The 7,827-nt window shown below is 42.5% G+C and overlaps 1 long non-coding RNA gene across 2 annotated transcripts; it reads left to right on the top strand.

Moving 5' to 3' along the window:
• Positions 1 to 5,418: 5,418 nt before the first annotated feature.
• On the top strand, positions 5,419 to 7,827 carry LOC137483575 (uncharacterized). Of its 2 annotated transcripts, none has more exons than XR_011004553.1 (3): positions 5,419 to 5,520; positions 6,875 to 6,970; positions 7,413 to 7,827. It is a non-coding gene; the product is annotated as an uncharacterized lncRNA (long non-coding RNA). The 2 variants fall into 2 exon arrangements; XR_011004562.1 differs by lacking the exon at positions 5,419 to 5,520 and adding an exon at positions 5,953 to 6,755.

The raw sequence follows: 7,827 nt of genomic DNA, 5'->3' as shown, positions 1-7,827 counted from the left end.
TATTGTTTCACTGTTACTTTCTTCAGCTGTCATTTTGGGAGTAAAAGATTGGATACTGTCAAAAAATAAGTCACAGAAATGGTTTCCCTGAATGAAATAGGCAAACTGCTTTGGTTTGTGACCACAGACAGGCCTTCTGTGCACTGACTCTCAATTCAGTGTTGGTTCACTGTTCAGTACCTGTCTGATTCTTATGAAGCTTTGTCATAAAGATCCTTTTTAATTGTAAGAAGTTTTTTTCCATAATCAACCACACTATGCAAATAAGATAGAAATGTGCAGCCCTGAATTTTTTTTTTATGTTGATACTCAAGCCTGGGTAGCTTTGAGCTCATACTGTCTCTGTTTCTGCTCTCACTGTGACCAATGATAAACTAATATCCCGGCGTCAAGAAAGGCAGGTAAAAAAAACTTTCCCCCAAAGCCTGCATAGCTGTACTTGTACCCATCCCTAGTATCAGAATGATGTTGGATGTGATCTGGGAAGATATGACCCTTCTCTTCATTGACTATAAAATGAACCTAGCCTGCTAGCATGTACTGTTCACCTCATTTTTGGAAGCTAGGTGCAGATGAGAAGAATCCCACATTAACCAAAAGGTGTTTCCAAGATAAAGATGTGTTGTCTGTGCTGTTACATACCTGCCAGCCCCTCTGATTTGCAGTTCCTGTGCTTTTGGACCTGCTAGCACTTGTTTCCTTTACTTCCAACCAAGCTACTTTCTCCAGTCCAGGACGATGAAATGCAGAGCAGTGGCAGTTCATACAGCACGTATCCCACAGCAAGCACAAGTGTGTGATCTGACCTACAGGTAAACCCTAATTTTCTTCCCTTTTTTAGTTTGATGTAACCCATCTGGGCTGTTCCACTTTTTTTAGATTGTGACAATTCTGGGCTCTGTGAAAAGAGAGGTAAGCCAGGCGCACCACTGGGAGCCAGTACCTCCTGACTTCTCATTGCATCTCTGACTGTGAAGCTGTCAGTCCCAATTGTTATTGTTATCTCTTTGCAAGACAGCCCACAGCACACTAGGCTCTTCCCAGACAAACCAGAGCAGCCAAGCTGTTCAAGTGTCTCTGTATCTCACACAGTGGCAGCAACAGCATTCAAGAAATGTGCAGATTCTTTAGTGTTACAAATCCCTTTCCTTTCCTCTCAGTTTTCATTAATTAAAGCTTGTACACTGTGTACAAGAATCCAGTTCATGGGTCTGTTTATATTTAACCAGACAGCAATGAAGATTGCTATTGAAGAGTTTCCCATTCCAATAAAGAATTTCAAAGTGAACACAGACCATGAGTAAATGTTTTCTTATGTGAATAAAGTTGTAACATAGGTTCCTGTAATTCACTAAGCCAATGAGAGATTTCCATACAGCTGCAGAGATGTCTCTAGCAGAGATACTATGGTAATTTACTGGGGAGAATAATCAGCATCTGAGACAGGTTTTCTATAGAAAAATCCGACTGGGACACTTCCTGGTCAATGGGATCCACTGGACTCTGCACTGCAGAAAAAGAGTGAATTTGGAAGGATGAAAAAGCATAGGTTATTTAAACCCACTGTTTTTCTAGGTGATGCATCTCTAAGTCAGGCATGAGGAAGATTTGCCAGCTGGTCAAGTCAAGAAATATTTGTTGCTTTCTGAACAGTCTGACAATGGGGCAAGCTGGGCAGTCCCGAAAAGACAGATGGAGGTAGCTGATATTATTGGAAACACATCCTCACACTGGCTCCTTCTGAAATTCTGCATCTGGAAAAGGGAGGTTTAAGACAGAACAATAGCAGTGTTTTTTGACCTATGGTAGCCAGGACTCTCTTGCTGAGAGAGAAGAATAAAGGCTGTCACCAGTGTTCCTAAATTCCCTCTGATCCTCTCCTTGTGCAATGAACACATTTAATTTTTATTCTGTGGGCACCCAGGCTCACTTCCAAGCTTTGTACCAAGCAGGTGCCAGATTATAGCCATTGTGGTATCTGACAGGGAGCACAGTGGGATCAGGCTGATTGCAGTCATAGGAATTTGCAAGCTATTAAAAACACAAGAGAACATCACTATCACAGAAAAAAGACCTGAATGATGCACTTTAATTGCTTTTGTTGTTCAAGTTAAAAAGACAAAGAGTAAGCAAACTTTAGTATTTGATCCTTTTTAGCACTTTTTTCCTCTTTTACTGTACTCTATTCCCACACACTGGATGGAGTTGCTCATGTGAGGCATGGGAGTACCTGATAATAAGATCATCATTTATCAAATTCATGGGATGCACAAAGGAGAGACAGAGGAAGGATGTCTTTTCTCTGGTCACCAGTGACAGGACCCAAAGGAATAACCTGAAGTGTCAGGGAGATTTAAGTTGGATATTAGAAAAATGTTCTTCCCCCAAAGGGTGTTTGGGCACTGGAACAGGCTCCCCAGGGAAGTGGTCACAACACCAGGACTCACAGAGTTCAAGAAGTGTTTGGACAATGTCCTCAGGCTCTTTTTGTGACTCTTGGAAATGGTCCAATGAAGGGACAGGAGCTGGACTCAATGATCCTTGTGGGTCCCTTCCAACTCAGCATATTCCAACTCAGCATATTCTGTGATTCTGAGAGTCTGTGATTCTGTGAGATGCCTTGAAATTTCATACTTTTGTATAATTCCTGATCATGCTTTTGTTTTTTCAAAGCCGCATCAGATTGGATGACTCCACCTCTACACCACAAGTTTGAGCACAGTCATGACCGAAAATGACAGAAAATTGTTTTCAGTGTTGTTTGGTGTCCTCTATGAAATAAATTGCTTTTTGCCTTTTGGCTTCTTAGTAGAGATGTAGACATGTTTGAAACATTTCCACTGCATTCCATGGCCTATTAGAATATTTAAAGCACAGATGGGTGCAAAGAATAAACGATCCTTTCCCGTTCCCATTGGCAGCCCTTTCCCAGAGCTCCCTTAATGACTTCTCAATGGATAACAGTGAGATTCTATGTTTTCAGATTCTAGGTTTAGGTCTCCATGGTTTTGAGAAGTTGTATATAAAGAGATGTTCTTAAGCCACATGCATTGTGGACCGAAGAAGTTACCCTTTCTATGACCATAGGGACACTCTGCATGTATTTGGGGCCCAATGCAGCTGTTCATGGAAATATGGGCATCCTCTTTGTAAAGTGCTCTTGCAATAATTTTAAACTTAGCCCCTGATGTCTGCTGGGTCCAGCTTGACTGAAAACTTTAGTAATTTATCCGTGGAGAGTGTGTAGGTGAAACTGAAGTCTAACAGTGTTCAGGACTGTATTTCCCTGAAAAAATTTTAAAAGTCTGTTCATACTTGGTCAGCTTTTAGATGCTAGGACAAGGAGTCTAAAAGAACCTGGATGGTTTATCTCTCCAGTATTGCTGCCTGTCTTGAGGGCATTATGCCTGTAAGTGTTTTGGGATCAATGACATTTTATTTATTCAAGACCACTGACCATCTTTAAAGGAAAAAATTCTCATCTTTCTATGGGGCAATATCTTACAGCCTATATATCGGTTTTGACAGAATCAAGTTAACTGCTCTGGTCATGAATTTATAGAAATCTCCCAGGCTGAGCAAGACTGACTATTTTTGTAAAATGTCAGGAATACAAATATTAGGCAGCAGGGGAAAAGGTCTGGTCTGCCATGAAAGGTGGCAGCTTTACTTTTAGCTGCAAGCACTGCTGGATCAATTAAAATGATCACAGGAGCTCAGCTCATTCATATTTAAGGAACGTCCTTTCAAAAACCTCTAATGCTTCTGGCAGCAGATTTTGCTCATGGGACAAATACCTTTAAATTAAACATACAAGAGTTCAGTCTTTGAGATGGAAGGGAAGATTGAAACAGTCTGGGGTGGTCTGTGCTATGATATATCTTTACTAAACTCTCAGAGGACAAAGAGGCATGCCAGGTTTTCTGTGCTGGAAGGTTTGCAGGGTTCTTGAAGGACTGCTGTTGTCTTTCTGAAACACTTCAAGATACACATGGGTCAGACACAGTAATATTTCCATTTACTTTCAGGATATGTCAGTAGAATTTCCCTGCAATCCCTAGGGTTTGCTATTCTACTAAATGTGAGTGCAGAACATACTGTTAGCAGAGATGCCAAAGCCTAGATGGTGTCTGACATCTTAACCTCCTCAAGAGTTATATTAAAGCAGTGGACAGATCTAGCACAGTTTCTCTTTGTAGAAAGGCAGGACCTCTGGCACAGCAGATGAGTGGGTCAGAAAAGATTGCTGTATGCAGCAACTGTCAAATGAAATCTGTTGGCTGCTCACAAATTTGTTTCTGACTCTTTCTCCAAATACATCTTAAGCTTCATAGGACACAAAGTGTAGAAGTGACAATGGATATCATGCATTCCAATGACCTGTTTGATTTTAATACACAGTTAACTTTGTTTTTTAATATGTAGCAGCTGTGTGTTGTCCTTCACCTTGCAGAGGCACCCTATGGAGTGCTGCAAAATTACAATTAAGTAATTTGAAATTAGGACAGTGGGCATGTGATGATCTTTATACCACTGACAAACCATCCAGTTGTGCTCTTTCAAGCTGGGGCTGACTGGGGATGCTGGTATCAGCCTTCTGCCCGAGTCGCACCAGGCTTTAGCTTTGTAACAGTGCAATTGATGTGGCTGCTCAGGCTGCTGGTACTGCAATAAGCACTGAATTATTTTATGTCAATAGTAACTGTCAGTGCGGAGTTGCACTGCCTCAGTATAGCCATAAGCTTGCTGGCTGTTTGTGGGAAGGAAGGGGGTTGCATCCAGACAGCTCTGATCCAGGACAGGGATCTTAACTTATTCCTGGTAACCTTATAAAAATTACTGGTTGGTTACGAAGTATAGATAAATAACTGCTAAGGTCTGAGGAAGAAAGTGCAGGAAGAAAAGAGCAAGAATATTCACAGAAAGTCCACTTTATAACATGCTATAAAAGAGGGGACAGAATTGTGTTCCTTATTAACACATGGCCATTGGTTCATACAGTATGCCTGTCCCAGGCAGACAGGCATTAGCAAGCCTGGATGGAGGCATCCAAGAGACCCCGACACAGCTGCAGAGAGCTGAATGCTGGAGGTCTCTGTATCCCAATTCTCTCCTGCTTTAATTTCCAGCTGATTGAAACTCCACCGAGTACTTGACATGCTCTGCTGCAGCTGTCATGGTCCCCTCTTGCAGGGCACCCCACACAGCACCTCCGTGCCTCAGAGATGTACTTGAGTTATGCACTTGGTGTCCCTTTAAGCCTTTGACAGGGGCTGCATCCTGTCTGTGGAAGATCAAGGAGGAGGACACCTTTTTCAGCTGACTAGGACACACTGTCTGCTGTTGCCTGGCTGTGCTGTGAGTGTGGAAGGGTTTGATATCAAATGGCACTGAGTTCTGCCCAGTTGCTGGAGCACAGGGAGAGCTGCCCTTTCCAATACAGAGCAGGGACAGGGCCAGAGAGGCAGCCCTGTCTGCCCTTCACCTTCAGGTGACCTGGGTGCCTTGGTGAGATGGTGGGTAAGTGACTCTGGGCAGGCAGGACCCAGCTGAAGATAACACCTGAAACAGACTTAAATGTGGGCTTGGACTTTTACACAGCTCCTTCCAATAGCCTGGAAAGGGAGAGAGAGCAGTGGCATGACCAATCTGGGCAGTTCTTGCTGACTCGACATAAACATGTTTTGAAGCTTCCAGTGCAGCCAGCAGGGAACACGCTGTCCCCGCGAGTTCCCTGTCCCTGGCTCAGGAGGCTGCCAGAACAGCAGCCAGAGGCACCACTGCTTCCCGTGGCCTCCAGTCCTGGCTGCAGCAGGCTGTGCTGTATATGCAGCCAGGGTTTGTTCTAAAAAAAGCAAAAAAAAAAAAAAAAAAAAAAAAAAAAAAGAAAAAAAAAAAAGCCAAAAAAACCACCAGGATGGAAAGCTGTAAGGAGAACAAAAGATCCAGCAGCTATGGGTTTCCTGAAGGGTATTTCTAAGGTTTATAATTGTTCACTTCTTATTTACAGTGCTGTTTTGTATCCTTTTATCTAGCACTAGCTACCAGTCTGCCCTCTGCTTAAACCAAGCTATTCATGTCCAAGTGTCTGGAGCTCCACTAACTATGGGAGGCAAGCTTTGCTTTTTTAGGTGTCCGGCCCCATACAGCTGGAATAATCTCCCAGGCGTATTGAAGCAGGCCCTCACATTGTTTGGGGTTTGGACACTCTTAATCCTTTTCTAAAAAAGCCTCAGCTGTTGAAATGAGCACAAGCTGTGGCTAGTCACTGTCGTGTGCCGTTAAAGAGTTCTGTCCCTCTCTCTGCAGGCGTGGCCAAACCCCCTTTATCTCAGTGGGGCTCTTGGTGGCTGGGGATGCAAGGACAAACTGCTCACTTTGTGGAACAGGGACACACTTATACCTCAGACACAATGGTGTCTCTGCACCCAGACTTCTGCAGTGTGTATCGGGGCTTTTGGTCTCACCTGGCTTGAACGGAAAGGCTGAGAGCTGACCTCCCTCTGCTCAGGGGTGTTTGGATCTCAAGTTTCTCCAGTAGAAGGTCTGTACTGCATTAAGGAGGATGAGCTGAAGCCAGAGCTGTGAGGCAGTTCTGTGCATTTAAATTGGCCATATGTGCATACACACATTTATGTTCAACATATCTTGAAGGTCTAAATGTCAGACATATACTTCTCTTCCTCTCCTAGCTATGGCTCTTGATTTTAAATTCCTCCTGCACAATGAGTGCCATCTTGCAGATCTCATGGCAGGTAACAGAGTGGGGCCAACCTCTTGTCTGCTCTTGTACCCTGAAGGACTTAAAAATTGGTTTGCTTGCTGTTTTCTAGAGACCGTTAGGGGTGTGTGTGTGTGTGTGTCTCTTCTACAGATCAGCAACTCAAACCGTTTTGGCTTTGTCCACCATTCACTGGTGTCAACAGGAAGCTTGTCACAGATTTTAGTGGACATGGTGTGAAGTCTGAAGGTGAATTATTACTACTATCATATTGCTTAATATGTTGATCCCACACTATTTTATCACTGTTGATCCTACACTCTTTTATTGATTGAAAAAGAGTTAGCATATGTTAGAAACATCACAGAAAAGAACAGGGAATTTGATCAGCAGTTCTCAGACATGCTTATAGGCTGATATAGATTAACTGATATAGATTGATCTATCATCTATATTCTATATTCCATACTCACACACTATTAAAATAAGATCAACTGAATAACTGCTTCTGAATCTATTATTTTTTACTAACCCATAGTAAAAAAATACTTCCATAAGTGAAAGTTCACCATAATTTACACCAATATACTGTTATTCTCCTAGAAATGTTTACATTATTTAAAACCCCCAAACTTTCCAGTTTTAAATATACTTTAACAAAATGCTGAAAAACATTTTTCCTTGTCAACAGTTTTGCTGAAAGCTTCTTCTGCTCTTATGAAAAGAAACCGCCCTCTTCTGAAACAGCCTCCTGGTAAGGGTAGACCTTTTCCCTCCAAAACTCTCCTTTCCTAAGGCAGTGGATATGTTTATTCCTGGGAAGAATTGGGAGGATCCCCAGTTCTTCTCTGCTTTGTTTGACTACTATAGTTCAGATTTAAAGTCAAGACACATCCTCTCCCTTAAGATCAATACTCAGAGGAGAGGAATATCGTTCTGCTGCAAAAGAAAAGGCAAGAACAATCCACTGGAGAAGGATGATAACATCTCTTTCAGGAAGCCATAAGTACTGTAATATAATTTCCAAGGTCTGTCTGCATCAGTTTATGGCACTCCAGTGAATAATTTTGCCATTGTTTCAGCTGTTCTTACATAGTTGTTGCCAT

This window comes from Anomalospiza imberbis, chromosome 1, assembly GCF_031753505.1.
Source record: "Anomalospiza imberbis isolate Cuckoo-Finch-1a 21T00152 chromosome 1, ASM3175350v1, whole genome shotgun sequence".
In the NCBI taxonomy this organism is placed as follows: domain Eukaryota; kingdom Metazoa; phylum Chordata; class Aves; order Passeriformes; family Viduidae; genus Anomalospiza; species Anomalospiza imberbis.
The sequence above is the reverse complement of the archived record's forward strand: the minus strand, read 5'-3'. Positions and strand labels throughout refer to the sequence as shown.